Source organism: Cornus florida, unplaced genomic scaffold (genome assembly GCF_030987335.1).
Source record: "Cornus florida cultivar Cherokee Brave unplaced genomic scaffold, ASM3098733v1 CherokeeBrave_3.0.0_Hap2_Chr11, whole genome shotgun sequence".
Classification (NCBI taxonomy): Eukaryota; Viridiplantae; Streptophyta; class Magnoliopsida; order Cornales; family Cornaceae; genus Cornus; species Cornus florida.
The window spans coordinates 62,146,406-62,163,890 of NW_026775581.1; positions in this window are offsets into that span (position 1 = coordinate 62,146,406).

Genomic DNA, 17,485 nt, shown 5'->3' on the forward strand with positions numbered 1-17,485 from the left:
TATTTAAATATATATATATATATATAAATTCCAACAATCTCCCACTTGGTCCATGCACTTTAAGTTTTATAAAATGACACTATGGATTGCAACACACTTTATAAAAGTCGAGTGGCAATTCATTTTTATTTAGAAAACACAATTATCGAAATTGATGGATTGAAACTTTAGAACACTCTCCTCCATAAATTTCCTCAATAGTGGATCATGAATGCGCAGACAAGTAATATATTAGTCTAAACAGTTCCATGGTCTCAAAACTGATTCCATCTAGAATTCAAGCAAATATAGTGGTTTTACTGTATTTCATGAGATGTGCAAACTGCATGGGATCTAAATGCACACCTCACTATCCGTCCTTCTTCATACCATCGCGGTATGTCACCTGAACATATTACAGCAAACCGCCAACCTTCTGTTCAGTGTAAGGATTTACCGATATGGAGCCAATCACATATCTAGCCCAAGCTATCCATCCTACTTCATACCATCGCGGTATGTCACCTGAACATATTACAGCAAACCGCCAACCTTCTGTTCAGTGTGAGGGTTTATTGATATGGAGCCAATCCCATATCTAGCCCAATGTCACACCCCGCTACTAAGAGGCTATGCCACGCAGGCGCCACGCAGACGCCCAGCAGGCGATGACATGGAGCCTGCATGGACTGGAGCTTTCTAGACTTCTCTACACAAGTATGGAACTTTCCGGAATTCTCTAGATTAGTGTGGAGTTGTCTAGCCTTTTCTAGACTTGTCTAGAGTTGTATAAAATTCTCTAGAATTCTCCAGACTTGTCTTGTACATAGTAGATAGTTCTAGAATTGTGTAGATATTTCTGGAGGATTCTAGATACTAAATCTAGGCCACACATTTGTACACATCTAGAATGTTCTTGTAAGGCCAAAGGCCTATAAATAGGAGGTGGGAGTTCATTTGCTCTTCACCAAGCAACCAAGTTGTAATCTCTCCTCTCAAGTAATACAAGTTCTATATATTCCCAAACTCTCTTGCTCATTTGCCTAACCTCTTCCTACACACCCAAGTAAGCAAAACACTTGTCTAGCCTTAGTCTTCACTAAGCTAGCACACTCGGGTAGGCTGACTTAGCGCTTCAAGGGGTCTTGAAAGTGTCTAAGGCCGCACGGGAGCTTGAAAAGGTTTAAGTCCGTGACAGTTGGTATCAGAGCTAAGGTCGTGAGGAGTCACACCTTGTGTGGAGGAAGTTATGGCGGAGCTATCAGACGTGACTGGCACCCAAGAGGAGACTCTACGTGGAAGGGAAACAAATCCCCCTCCAGGCGGAGTGAGGACGAGGGCTAGGTCGAAGGACATTATGGCGGGCTTAGAGGCACGTATGGCAAACATGGAGGGGTCCATAGCCAACGTGTTGGAGCAGCTTGAGGATGCTCACCAGCGCATGGATGGGCTGGAGTCGGAGGATGCTGAGGTCCAAAACGCTGTCAAAGGGTCACTCAATGCCCTAAGTGGTGACTTTCGGCAGGAGCTCCAAGCACTTCGAGAACTTATGTTGGGGGAGTTTGCCACCCTACGTGGTTATGTTGATCAGGAGCTTGGCACTTTCCGCGAGCAAATGGAGGAAATGCGAGCGAACTGGACATTGTGCAAACGGGCGGTGGCGTCCGGCACAGCTATTACGGGGGTAGTAGCACCCCGGGTTGATATTTCCAAGCCTAAGTGCTATGGTGGGAACCGGGTAGCGAGGGAGTTGGAGAACTTCCTCTTCAGCATGGAACAATACTTTGAGGCTACGGGCATGACCGATGAGACCATCAAGATACGCACGGCGACCCACTACCTTACCGACCATGCCATGCTTTGGTAGAGGAAAAAGTATGGTGACATAGGCAAAGGTACGGTCTCTATTGATACTTGGGCTGATTTCACTATGGAAATTAAGAAGCATTTCTATCCTGAGAATGCCGAGGATGAAGCTAGGGGCAGACTCCAAAGGCTAAAACAGGTTGGGTCGATTCGGGACTATGTGAAGGAATTCACTAACTTGACTCTTGAGATCCCGGATCTATCCGACAAGGACTCTCTTTTCTTCTTAATGGATGTATTGCAGTTGTGGGCTAAGACGGAGTTGAGGCGGCGCAACGTGCAAGACCTTGCCACAGCTATTGCAGAGGCGGAGTCCTTTATTGATTTCAGCTCCAAGAAGGAACCCTCGTCCAAGCCAAAAGACAAAGACAAGGATAAGGGGAGGTATGCCGGCAAAGGTGGGGGAGACAAGGGCGCTGCACCCCACAAGGATTGGTCCCGTAAGCCAGGTGGTGGCCATGGAGGCAAAGAGGGAAGGGAGAACAAGGAAGGAGCACCCAAGCCTAAGGGTTCTTGCTTCATATGTGACGGACCACATTGGGTACGAGATTGCCCAAAGCGAAAGACCCTCAATGCCATGACGAGCCGCTATGAAGAGCAACAACAGGAGGAGGCGCAGATGGGTTCACTGCAAATCCTTAATGCCATCAAGGCTAAAACTGAAGTCCCTAAAGCGGCGGCTAAAAGGCTAATGTTCATGGAGGCGAGCATCAATGGGACACCCACACGTGCTTTGGTGGACACGGGTGCATCCCACAACTTTGTGAGCCTTGACGAGGCCAAGAGTTTGGGCCTCAAGTATAGCAAAGAAGGGGGCTCCATGAAGGCAGTTAACTCGGCGGCAAAGGCTATACATGGCATGGCACACGGCGTCCAAGCATGCATTGGCGAATGGGGTGGCCACATAGATCTATCGGTGGTACCCATGGACGACTTCAAACTAGTCCTTAGGTTGGAGTTCTTAGACAAGATGAGAGCCTTCCCCATTCCTTTTGCTAACACTATGTGTATTATGGAAGGCAACACAGCATGCATGGTGTCGGTGGAGCGAGGCGCCAAGTTGGAAGCCCAAGCTTTGTCAGCTATGCAGTTCAAGAAGGGCTTCAAGAAGGGAGAGACTAGCTACCTTGCTACGTTATTGGAGACACCCAAAGATGAGCTAGTCCCTTCCCCACAAGAAGAGGTGCCTAAGGAGATACGAGCCGTGCTAGACGAGTACATAGACGTGATGCCTAAGGAGCTGCCCAAGAAGCTTCCACCTAGGAGGGAGGTGGATCATAAGATTGAGCTGGAACCGGGTTCTAAACCCCCTGCTTTGGTGCCCTACCGGATGGCACCCCCAGAGTTGGAGGAGTTGCGGAGGCAACTTAAGGAACTGTTAGATGCGGGCTATATTCGACCATCAAAGGCCCCATATGGTGCACCGGTGTTGTTCCAGAGGAAGAAGGATGGGTCCTTGCGCATGTGCATCGACTACCGGGCGCTCAACAAGGTGACTATAAAAAATAAGTACCCCATTCCTCTCATTGCCGATCTCTTTGATCAGCTTGGTGGAGCACGCTACTTCACTAAGCTTGACTTACGCTCGGGGTACTACCAGGTGCGGATAGCGGACGGGGATGAGCCTAAGACTACGTGTGTAACGAGGTATGGCTCTTATGAGTTTCTTGTTATGCCGTTTGGCCTCACCAATGCACCTGCTACTCTCTGTACTTTGATGAACAAGCTCTTCCATCCCTACTTGGATCGCTTTGTGGTGGTGTACTTGGATGATATTGTTGTGTATAGCACCACTTTAGAAGAGCACGTGCAGCACTTGAGGGCGGTCTTCCAAGTCCTACAGGAGAACGACCTATATGTGAAGACGGAGAAATGCTCATTTGCCCAAGAGGAGGTGTTATTCCTAGGGCATAAGATACAGGATGGCAAGCTGATGATGGATGAGGCAAAGGTGAGGGCCATTCAAGAGTGGAAGCCGCCCACTAAGGTGACAGAGCTACGCTCATTCCTTGGGCTTGTCAACTACTACCGCTGCTTTATCAAGGGTTACTCGGCGAGAGCAGCCCCATTGACAGACCTTCTCAAGAAGGCGCGTGCTTGGAGTTGGACAGAGTCGTGCCAGGGGACATTTGATGACTTGAAAAGGGCAGTTACGGAAGAGCCGGTACTTAGCTTGCCCGACCACTCCAAGCCATATGAGGTGCACATGGATGCATCAGACTTCGCTATTGGGGGCGTGTTGATGCAGGAAGAACACCCCATAGCTTATGAGAGCCGCAAGCTTAATGACACTGAGCGGCGCTATACTGTCCAAGAGAAAGAAATGACGGCGGTCATCCATTGCCTACGTACTTGGAGGCACTACTTGCTCGGGGCACAATTTGTGATCAAGAAGGATAATTTTGCCAACAGCTACTTCCAGACACAGAAGAAGCTTAGCCCCAAGCAAGCTCATTGGCAGGACTTCCTAGCGGAGTTCACTTACCATTTCGAATATAAGCCGGGCAAGGCCAATGTGGTGGCAGATGCGCTTAGTCGCAAGGCCGAGCTCGCAGCTATAAGTCGGCCCCAGCACCCTCTTATGGAGCGGATCAAGGAGGGGTTACAGCATGACCCTCTAGCCAAAAGCCTTATTCAGCTGGCTAAAGAAGGGAAGACTCGGCGCTTTTGGCTAAGGGATGATTTACTTCTCACTACAGGGGACCGACTATTTGTGACCAGGTGGGGCAACTTGCGAAAGGAGTTGATACGGGAGTGCCATGACACCAAATGGGCTGGTCACCCAGGTATGCGGCGCACACTAGCACTCCTAGAAGATTCTTACTATTGGCCTCGGATGCGTGATGATGTGAAGACATATGTGAGGACTTGCCTTGTGTGCCAACAAGACAAGATTGAGCAACAGCATCCTGCAGGCCTATTGGAGCCATTGCCTATTCCAGAGAGACCATGGGAAAGTGTCTCTATGGATTTCATTACTTGCTTGCCCAAGTCAGAAGGTTGTGGGAGCATTATAGTGGTGGTAGATCGGTTCAGCAAGTATGCCACCTTCATACCCGCACCAGCAGACTGCACAGCAGAGAGGGCAGCAGAGTTATTTGTTGACCATGTGGTCAAGCTTTGGGGAGTTCCGCAGAATATTGTCAGTGATAGAGACCCGCGTTTCACGGGTAGATTTTGGACGGGACTCTTCAAGAAGATGGGGACGGATCTCAACTTCTCTACGAGTTTCCACCCCCAATCAGATGGGCAGACGGAGCAAATCAACGCTCTCCTCGAGCTTTATTTAAGGCACTATGTGAGTGCCAACCAGCGAGATTGGGCCAAATTCCTTGGAGTGGCACAATTTTCTTACAACTTGCAGCGGAGTGAGGCTACCAATCACAGTCCATTTGAGGTTGTTACCGGACAGCAGCCTATGACACCCAACGCCATTGCTTCGACTTGCGATGGTAACAGTCCGGCAGCCTACAAATTTGCCAAGAGGTGGCATGAGCAGTCCGACTTGGCTAGGGCGTACCTTGACAAGGCGGCAAAGAAGATGAAGAAGTGGGCCAACACCAAGCGAAGGCGGGTGGAGTACATAGTGGGAGACCAGGTGATGGTTAAGCTACTACCCCAACAGTTTAAGTCCTTTCGGAGCGTGCATAAGGGGCTAGTAAGGAGGTACGAGGGCCCGTTCCCCATCGTTAAGCGGGTGGGCAAGGTCTCCTACATGGTGGAGCTTCCACCCAAGTTGAAGATACATCCAGTCTTCCATGTCAGCATGTTCAAGCCTTATCATGAAGACACGAAAGACCTTACTTGGGGCATATCGCATAGGGCACCCACGGCCGTTGTCACATCCTTTGACAAGGAAGTTGATTGCATCCTTGTAGATCGTGTGATGAGCAGGAGAGGCGTGCCCAAATATACAGAGTATTTAGTGAAGTGGAAGAACCTGCCAGATAGCGAGGCGAGCTGGGAGCATGATGATACACTATGGCAGTTCGTGGAGCATATCCAGCGGTTCAAGCAAGAAGACGCGACGAGGGCGTCGCGAGCTTAGGTGGGGGAGAATGTCACACCCCGCTACCAAGAGGCTATGCCACGCAGGCGCCACGCAGACGCCCAGCAGACGATGACATGGAGCCTGCATGGACTGGAGCTTTCTAGACTTCTCTACACAAGTATGGAACTTTCCGAAATTCTCTAGATTAGTGTGGAGTTGTCTAGCCTTTTCTAGACTTGTCTAGAGTTGTATAGAATTCTCTAGAATTCTCTAGACTTGTCTTGTACATAATAGATAGTTCTAGAGTTGTGTAGATATTTCTGGAGGATTCTAGATACTAAATCTAAGCCACACATTTGTACACATCTAGAATGTTCTTGTAAGGCCAAAGGCCTATAAATAGGAGGTGGGAGTTCATTTGCTCCTCACCAAGCAACCAAGTTGTAATCTCTCCTCTCAAGTAATACAAGTTCTATATATTCCCAAACTCTCTTGCTCACTTGCCTAACCTCTTCCTACACACCCAAGTAAGCAGAACACTTGTCTAGCCTTAGTCTTCACTAAGCTAGCACACTCGGGTAGGCTGACTTGGCGCTTCAAGGGGGCTTGAAAGTGTCTAAGGCCGCACGGGAGCTTGAAAAGGTTCAAGTCCATGACACCAAGCTATCCTCATGGAATGTGAAAAAATTCCCACAGGCAAAATTTAATATTTATGTTTGGATTTACCAATGTGGTATCAATCTCACATCTAATCCAAACAACCTCATGAGTAAAATACCACTCCCAGACAAATCTTATATTTGGATTTACCGATATGGCGTCAATCTCATATCTAACCCAAACAACCGTATGAGTGAATTATCACTCTCAGACAACCTTTAATAATTATTTTAGTTTTATCGATGTAGTGTCAATCTCAAATCTAACCCAAACAACCTCATGAGTGAAATATCACTCCAGGTAAACATAATAGCACGGGCATAAACCATATATATCAAGATAATAATAATTATGCATCATAACTTTATTTTGGATGCAAATAACTGTCACCATAAAGCGTAAACTGGAGGAAAAATAACTGTCACCACAAGGTGTAAAGAAACTAACTGCAATGTAGCATATATAAAAGAAATACCGAACATCATAACATAATGACTCTCGAACACCTATCCGAATCATGTGCTTTATAAATACTTTATTATCTTTGGCTGAAGACCTTTAGTGAGAGGACATGTAACAATCTTTCTGTAACCATATAGAGAAATCTTAAAGGCACTTAAACCTTAACTTTCTCATGCTTGAAATGAACTTTATGTTAATGGGCTTACTACGCTTAGTCAACGTTAAAATTTTTCATATACTTAATTAATATGAGCCTTTTGAGAAAGTCCAAATATTTCAGTAGCATGATCTATGTGGATTCTAAAGCTAAGGACATACTTTGCATACTCATGTCCTTCATGTCAAAACTTTACATAAAATTCTTAATATCATGTATCACATGAATGTCATTGCTACCTTACAAAATATCATCAACATATAGGACAAGGAAAATAAAATGACTCCCACTGAACTTGAGGTATATACATTTATTCATAACATTCTCTTTGAACTTACAATTAGTAACCACTGTATCAAAATTTTAGATACTACTGCTTTAAAACTTACTTAATTCATAAATGAGTGATAATGAAAGAATGACTCTTAAAAAGTTATTCAATTAAGCTGGAGAAAATCTCAAAAAAATCAAAACTTAACTTTTGCTTAAGCACTTGGCCATCAATTTTTGTCTTATATCCACCAGACATCTCAAAATTACCAACTATAGCATACTTCCAAGCTATAGAAAATCTCCTAAGCTAAACTGGCTTAGGAATTAGATTGGAAACTAAAAGAAAAGTCTGTAAAGGAGAAATAACTGAAAGAGTAGGAATATGAGTTTTAACTGAAACCACTAAAGAAAGTGAAATGAAGCCTGGAATAAATAGAATAGATGCTGAAAATACCCTTCTACAAAAAGAAACTACAATATCTTAAACTCCCACTAGATTCGCCACTCTCATTAAATATGCATGACATATTCCAATAATCTCCATAAGTCTACAGGACAGTAAAATCTCGAATTCTTTAATCTTTCAAGATGTCTAATAAAATAATCATTGGTAATATGAGTATTAAGCTCCTTCATATCTGCATTATATAACTATGTCTCTATAAGATATCCCTACACTTTCTATTTTCTGCAACTTTATTCTGTTTAGGAAAACTAAGAGTGGTGTGTTGAGGCACAATGCACTACTCTTTAAGCATGTACTGAAAGTACTACGATTTACACCCTCTTTACCATTCTCCCATTAAACTCACCACCTTAGTCTGATTTTAAAACCATAATCTTTATACCAATTACTTTCGACTTTAGTCTAGTAAATTTTACACACATCAAGTGTTTCAGACTTCTGGTAGATTAAGTACACAATCATACCTTGAGAACCCATCAATGAAGATAATGAAATACCTTTATTGCAAACAAGCTACAATAAGAAATGGACCACAAAATCGGTATAAATATAGTCTAAAAGACCAAATGACCGACTAACCTCAAAATTGTGTTTCTCTGCATCTATCCTTTGATACAACCAACACATAAAATTCGTGGCCCAATAATCTCATCATTGACCAAGCGTTCAAATTTCTTTTAAGAGACATTCCCCAATATACTATGCATAACATAGATGAATCCTCTCTAACAAAAACACTATTTTATTCGGACGGTATCGAGTCTATTGAAAAACAAGAAACATGTAGAATCACATCCGGATCCATCTACCATGTCTATACCTATACTTTTACCAAGTTTGGCTTAAATATTAACATGGCAATTTTCTTTCATGCTTTGTTTTTTTTTTTTTTTTTCACCACAATAACCTGTTCTTTTGATGTCCTTTTATTTCTACAGAACAAACATTTATCATTCCATGATCAATGTCTTTTCATGTATTGTTCTGTCTTTCTTTATTCTGTTTAGCCTTATACACTTTCTTGCCGCCTAGTTTATTCATGAAATGATTCTTGCTGTCACGGCAAGATGAGCTGACTCAGTTTTAACATCCTTGAGTCACTCCTCTTCAATCACACAAAATGTTAACAACTGGTTAATTCCACATTTAACTTCTTGTGAATTATAATTCACCTTGAAAAGCTGAAAAAACCTAAGCAGAGAATAGATCACCATGTGGACTAATAACTTATAATCAAATATGATTCCCTACTACCTCAGATTATTAACCAACTTGCACATCTTATAGATGCACTTCCTCACTGAACCTTTACCATCATATCTGACTAACAAAACCATGTCAGATAATAGTATTGTAGTTGCTTCTTAATACCTATTAACTCTTTCTTAATAAAATCAAAAAGTTCATTGGCAGTATCAAAACCAGAATACCACCCTGATTAGTATCACCAATAGAAACATAAATTAACCTAATGGCATGGTAGTTCCTTTAGTCTACCTAAAAATGCAACAATTTGTCTACCTAAGAAGACTCCGCACTGGGTATATGGGTTTCTTCCTAAAAAAAAAAAAATAGACTTGTGATCTAAGAAACTCAATATAATATCAAAACATGTCTTCTAGGTAATAAAATTTTAACCATTCAATGGTTCAATCTCTATCTTTAAAATTGCGGAAGCGTCTGTAACCTGAATAAATATTATATTGAATAACATCATAAAACCAATATATAAAATAATATGTCACAACTTTAGGGATTATTACTTTAATTCGCGCTTGAGGTTTTTAAGCCGAATTTCTCAGGGTATTTTACTATGTGCAAAAACCATCCACCCTGCAGGAACAAATAAAATACCATCTAAAATCACCTTTTGGCAGAATTTTAGATTTTACTTTATCTCCCAAACCTGCGATAAAATCTCACATAGACCTATTTGATTATACTTGAATTATTGCCAAACACTTCCACTACCTTTTGGCAAGAGAATTATTTAGTTATAATCCAAACACTCTCAAATATTCTACTCACTTATCCCACACTAAGACATTGATCACCTTTTAGCAGAACAAACGCCCTCATGTAGGTAAGTGCACTGTGAGACCTCAATAAGACCAATGTCTTAAAATTTAATAAAATAATAACCTCCATGAGGGTGTCACCTTTTGGCAGGCAGTACCCACTTTAGCTATTACCTTCGAAACGATCGTTTTACCGGTTTTCCTAAACCCTAAGGAAAAACCTAAACTGTAGATGTTCCATTTTATTTATGTTCATATTTATTTAGTGCACATAAGTCAAACCTAAAATTATGGAACATTTAATTTCACTGTAATATAAATGACTTTAATACAAATAAAATAAAGCCTCCTCATACATCTTAAGAAAGTATAGTAAACAATATAATAATAACATGCACTTCAATCGAGATTTAAAATTTCAATTCTTTATATACTTTAATTAAAATAAAATAACAAAACTTGATGCATGTATATTATATATCCAATATATAATTTAAAGTACTTTGAATCTTTAAATCAATTAGGTTAATACTGCTTGCTTATGACACGCAAGCCCCATAGGTTTTCAACCTAAAATTAAACAATTAAAACTTGAATATTTAAATAAATCAAATTAATAATACTCGCTTATGGAACACAAGCCCCATAAGTCATTCAATTTAAAATTGAACAAGTATGGCTAAACCACCACGTAACTTCAAATTAAAATAAAAATCACTTGAGCATGTAATTTAAGATATATACCTCATATTGATACACAAAAAACATTAAATTTTAATAAATAATACTAAAAATATTAATCAATCAATTCTCCTCCTCCTCCAAACCGTAGGAGTACAATCTCAAATATATTACATGTATCACAACATACTTTAGATTGAATATTATATTAATTAAAAATCAATCAAACTTAACACTTGTAATCTTCTCAAATAAGTCATTAATGAACATATGTAATCCTCTCTATATATAAATAGACATGCTGGAAAAAGTAATGCTCCAAAGTATATGTATACTATGCTCGTGAATCGAGAATTACAATTTAATGAAATTTGATTTGCAAAAACTCATATCATATTTAATATGTGCATGAACTTGGAAAGTTGGTTGACCATGATGCTATTACTCAGAATGTCCAAGGTTTGAATTTATGCTACACCAACAAAACTTTAAAATATATATATATATATATATATATATATATATATATATATATATATCTCGTTCGGCGTGCATGCACATAATATGTAAGAGATACCAATTGCTTTTGCTTAAAACATACCAATTGCTTTTGCTTAAAACAAGGGTTCTCGTTCCACGTGCAAAATATATTATAGCAATTTAAAACAGAACCTTGCACACACACACACACACACACACACACACACACATATATATATATATATATGAGTCAATTATATATCCATGTATCAGTACAAACACACAATTTTCAGACTTTATATGTAATTAATCACTCATGAAAATTTAGGACACAAAGGTAATCAGTGCGATTTCAAATACATCGGTTCAAATATACTAGATCATAAATTAATCTTTACTACTTTGATTTCTACAAATCCTAACCTGGCTCTGATACCAATTGTTGGGTCTTATTTAAATAATTCGTATAGAAATCAAATATACAGTAATTAATTAAAGAGTAATTTAGACTCGTACCTGATTGATGATTAATGCACATATACTTTTGAGAATTCCTTATCACCCTTTGAGAGATCTGAAAATAGAGCGCTTTACCCCTTTCTGAAAGTTGTCGATACGATAGGTCTGAATAAGGGTTTTAAAACCCTTATATATTGTTGGTAAATATATATGTTTCACGTGACATTTAAGATATAACTAACCCTATACTAATATAATATGAGATATTTGTAATATGCTAAAAATAATTAATTAAATATTTAACTAGATATTTAATTGAACATGCAAATTAAAACAATAAAATAATAATAATAAATAAAGAACCTGAACCGAGGCTAGTATTGGATACTATGTCCTTAAGACAGATTCGCCCCGCGATGGTGCTAACGGACTCAGTGGCGTCTATCTCCCAGGATACAACGGTCTACATCCACCAGTAGCAGCACTACAAACTCGTGGATACGGCAAACCTCCTCTGTGTAATACTCTCTCTGACTCAAAAATGCATCTATACAATATAAAAGTGAAATTGGGTACAATCCGAACCAAAATGGTTTGAACCAATCTTAATATGGCTCGATGAAATTGGATTATGATCTAAGTGGCTCGGACCACTTAGCCTATGGTTTGAACCCATATGGGTTGGGTTCAAGTCTAGAGAGGGAGATAGAAGAAAATGAAAATGAACAACTTGCAAATGATTCAAAGGGGGGTATTTATAGAAACAGAAATGCCTTTTCGGATTGGGTGCGTCTCTTCATCATTAGACACAACCATTGCAATAGGTTGCAATGGTTCACATGGTGTCTATTCACCACTAGACACATCCATTCCAATAGGTTGCAATGGTTCACATGGTGTCTGTTCACCAATAGACACATCCATTCCAATAGGTTGCAATGGTTCACATTATATATGTTCACCAATAGACACATTCATTCCAATAGGTTGCAATGGTTCACATGAATAGTTATGTCTATTGGTTTTGAGTTGCAACCCTTTAGAAACAGATGCAACTCTTTGAAAAATAGATACAACCCTTTAGAAATAGATGCAACCCTTTGGAAAAAAACTAACTTTTAATTTAAATTCAAAAACCAACCACCCATTTAAATAAGCCCAGCCCAAAATTAAAGGCCCAATCTAAGATTCCTTTTAGTAAAAAGAATAATTGGACTTTACAATTAGACGCAAGCCCAAGCCTAAGCCCAAGCCCAAGCCCAAGTTTGGCTTATTTAAATTTCAATTGGTTTCAACATTTTTTTTTTTCATGTGGGACAAACACTTCCTACATTTTGCATACCCATTTAGGCTTATCAAAACATCACACTTTGGAGCTAATTTCTCATTCACCCGGAAATGAATTTGAGAAAGTAAATATACCATGTTCATCTCCTTATGGAGAGAAACGCACTCGTCTAGAGATCCACAAAAAATTCTTAGCAGAATTTATTCCAAATCTCATCCAAAATTTATGCTTTTAATGCCTCTGTTTCCAACAATCCCCCACATGAATGGAAATTTGCATAAAATGCAAAAGATGATCATGCAGACACTAGAGAGAGTATAGTCGGAAAGTTACTGCATCAGGATAGGTGGCTTTTGGCTTTGAACCTTCCCTAGTGTATTGCTATCGGATTTACTAGCTAACCAGTGAACGCGATGTCTTGAACTGTTCAGCCGTTTGTGTAAACCAAGACAATAACAAACACACAGTAGCTTTCCTCACAAAGTTGGTTCTCATTGTTGTGTTCATTTTGGCCCTGAACAAGTCCTGGTATTCAATGAGTGCTCTAGAAAATTTAGCCTTTATAGTTCTCATAGAAGCGGCCCCACTTCACACTCATATAGGTGACTTCTTATTAAGAGTATCCTACCAAACCCCACTTGAATTTTCAAGGTATAAGAGTCATTAAAAGCGTAGCTTATCCTGATCATCGCTGTAGGTAGCACTGTCTCATCATAGAAATGGGTAGAAGATTTATATATTCCCAGTGCTTCTGGTGAGTCACTTAGAATTTCTGTTGTCCCTTTGAACCTAGATCTTGGGATCTCCAGTCAGCTAGGTTGGGTTTCCATTAAGGTGACTCGTTAGCTTTCGGCTTTAAATCCCATTCCCCTCGATGAACTGTACAATTGCTCTCTAGTACAACCTTCAATTTTATATGTGGCCACAAAGTTGTGTTTAGAAATATTACACTCTGCAGAGATTTCTCCAGGTGAGAGCAACTGTATATTTTGTGCCCTAAAATTGCTTATTGTTAGCAATATCATTTTCTTTAGTGGCACAGGTGTAGACTTACTTTGAATTTTCCTCTAGGTGAAGTCTATTGACTTCCCTATTTGATTTATTCAAAGTTTCTAACTTTGAGTTATATTAAAAACATAGAACTACACTTTTAATATAAAAGACATATCCACTATTGGATTTGAAGTCTTTAATATCCCATATCCAGATTGCATCACTGTTACACCTCCAATTTAGTTAGATACCTCGATCTATGCAATATTGGATTTAGGGTGTATCTCAACTACCCAATTTATTGTTTTTTAGTGATCCGATCCTGGATTGAAAATGTGCAATTAAACACAGTTATTAAGATGCCTTGCAATCTCAACCAATGATATACTTTGGCTAGTATTTATATTTGAGATTTACATCTACAAAAGTTAGTTAGGCTTTTGTTATCATAACTAGTATTATCTCAATCTCACTCTATTGAGAATATACTATATTATTAAATGTTAAATCTTTCATATCAAATATACTAATTAGTATATCATTAATTTTTTTTTAAGGCATACAATGACTTATACATCACATTTATGTCATTATCTTGGTACTAGCTTTAATCCACTCAAGGACTTATAAGCTTACACACTTTACTCTTCAACTAAAACAAATAACTCAGCTCTTCCGCTGGAAAAAGAACTTTTCTAGTTGTTTCATAATATTTTCCTCATAGGAAACAACATGCACTATTGTTATAATACTATAAATGATTTTTGGTTCTATTCAAAATTTCTTAGGATTAAGAACCCTACATTTATAAGTATTTCTTATTTGGTGAGGCAACTCATAGCAAATTTTATCTATGGACAATATCCCCCCACAACTTTGAGATAATCCTGAAATTTTATATATGATATATTTCTTATGATTTTATAACTCTTGAAATACCATATATTAAATATTTCACCTCATCTACCTTTCTAAGGTTCTATATTCATTTTTCAACAAGCATGTCTAAGAGTCTCTAGTGCATATGTATTCACTTTATCTCTAACTTGTTTTTATAATATGTCACTGACTTGACTGTGAATTAATGCTAGAGATATGGACTTTAATTAATATTTGCTTCTACATCTCTTGTATTTATGAATTGAGTTATTCATGTTAAGTTAGTCATATTAACATGTCATAACCTTTCATGTGTCACACATCACATAACTCAATCATTTAAGCAAATAATTATCTTATTATTTAAGTTTTGGATACAATCACCACAGAGTGAATACTCACTTCTCAAGTATTATTACACACTCTTCTCATATCTCACTACTAAGTTATGATGAGCACCCACTTTTCAGTTATTATCGCTAGCTTGAAATTAAGTTTGTTTAGCTAGCAATTCTAGTAGCTCATAGCTTTAGTACACACTTATCTAAGTGGTCTATCTGGGTAGTAGAGTAATTTGTTTTGAAGAATATTCTTCAAAAACTACTACTTTACAAGTAGTATTATTCCCTCATATATGAGCAGATATGATGTATAACTCAAATAGCTTATGGCTAAAATGGCTACTCATCACCCTCATGTTTTTTTTTTTTTTCTATCAAGTTAAGAGTTAGAACCAACTGACAGTTTTTCATCTTCCTCTTAGGTTCTGTGTACCTTATTAATCATTTTAGCTTATACCTAAGCTAACCAGTTTGCAACTCAATAACATTTTAGCTTTTAGCTAAATTGTATATTAGAGCTAACTAGCTTGATTTAGCTTGTCTTGGTGTACTTGCTTAGTGTATCCATAACATTTTCTATTAAATTCTTTCGAGTTATTGAAAAATTTTCTCTGATTCAGCCCATTTACAGCTATACGTGTCTTAAACACTAGTATAGATCGTTTTCCTTTGACTATCAGAAGAGTTGACATAGTTGGACTAGTCCATTCATATAAAATTCAATAATATCACATATTAAATAAATTATGTTGTAAATTTGAATTACAATACACATTAAGTAATTCAACTATATAGTTCAATATTATAGTATCAAATGATAGTAAACATTTATAAAAATAATATTAAACTTGCATAACAATATAGTTTCATATTATATCACATGATTAATTATATCACATAATTAATATAAGAAATAATAATAATCAAGAGAAGAATTTGCTTCCTTAAAGCTTTGTGGCTTATTCTCTAATAAACATGCTAGAAAATAAGGAATAAAAGATTTAGACGTTCTAGCCTTTTTATTACCTCTAAGCTCATCTTTATTTTCATTGTATGATTTATGCACAAGGAAATGATATGCAATATTATTATGAGCATAACCTATCAAAGGTTTTATGTGTGGGGACTGTGCACTTGTAGCTCGCCTAGTGTGGTAGCCTGTCAGTGCCTCTTGCACCCGTCCACAACACACTCACCTACAAGGTTGTCACATTTTAGGTCCACTCTAACCTTTCATAGGAGTAGGATCTGCAACCTTAAATAGACACCCCCACACTTTTAAGAATTTATAGAAAGGTTTTCAACCTTTCCATAATTCATATGATGTCACATTTCTAAGGTTTCATCTTTACTTCGTGGCAAATATACATATCGGTATCTTGTGCAACCATTGATAAAAGTAATGAAGTACCTTTTTCCACCTCTAGTTGGTACATGTTTAAGGTAATGTCATATACTTCATAATATCATATTACAAAATTAAATAATTCAACCAATATTGAATAATTCAATAATCTACTTATATAACATGCTTCAATTCCACATAATATTGAATGCATTAATATTTAACATATTATCATATAATAATGTATATAACATTATTTTATCATATCTCAACTATTAGTATAATATCTACTTGTTTATATCTTAAATAGAAACATATAATAAAATCTATGCAAGGAATGAGTCTGTCTTAAGATTATTGGTAAATATATATGTTTCACGTGACATTTAAGATATAACTAACCCTATACTAATATAATATGAGATATTTGTAATATGCTAAAAATAATTAATTAAATATTTAACTAGATATTTAATTAAACATGCAAATTAAAACAATAAAATAATAATAATAAATAAAGAACCTGAACCGAGGCTAGTATTGGATACTATGTCCTTAAGACAGATTCGCCCCGCGATGGTGCTAACGGACTCAGTGGCGTCTATCTCCCAGGATACAACGGTCTACATCCACCAGTAGCAGCACTACAAACTCGTGGATACGGCAAACCTCCTCTGTGTAATACTCTCTCTGACTCAAAAATGCATCTATACAATATAAAAGTGAAATTGGGTACAATCCGAACCAAAATGGTTTGAACCAATCTTAATATGGCTCGATGAAATTGGATTATGATCTAAGTGGCTCGGACCACTTAGCCTATGGTTTGAACCCATATGGGTTGGGTTCAAGTCTAGAGAGGGAGATAGAAGAAAATGAAAATGAACAACTTGCAAATGATTCAAAGGGGGGTATTTATAGAAACAGAAATGCCTTTTCGGATTGGGTGCGTCTCTTCATCATTGGACACAACCATTGCAATAGGTTGCAATGGTTCACATGGTGTCTATTCACCACTAGACACATCCATTCCAATAGGTTGCAATGGTTCACATGGTGTCTGTTCACCAATAGACACATCCATTCCAATAGGTTGCAATGGTTCACATTATATATGTTCACCAATAGACACATTCATTCCAATAGG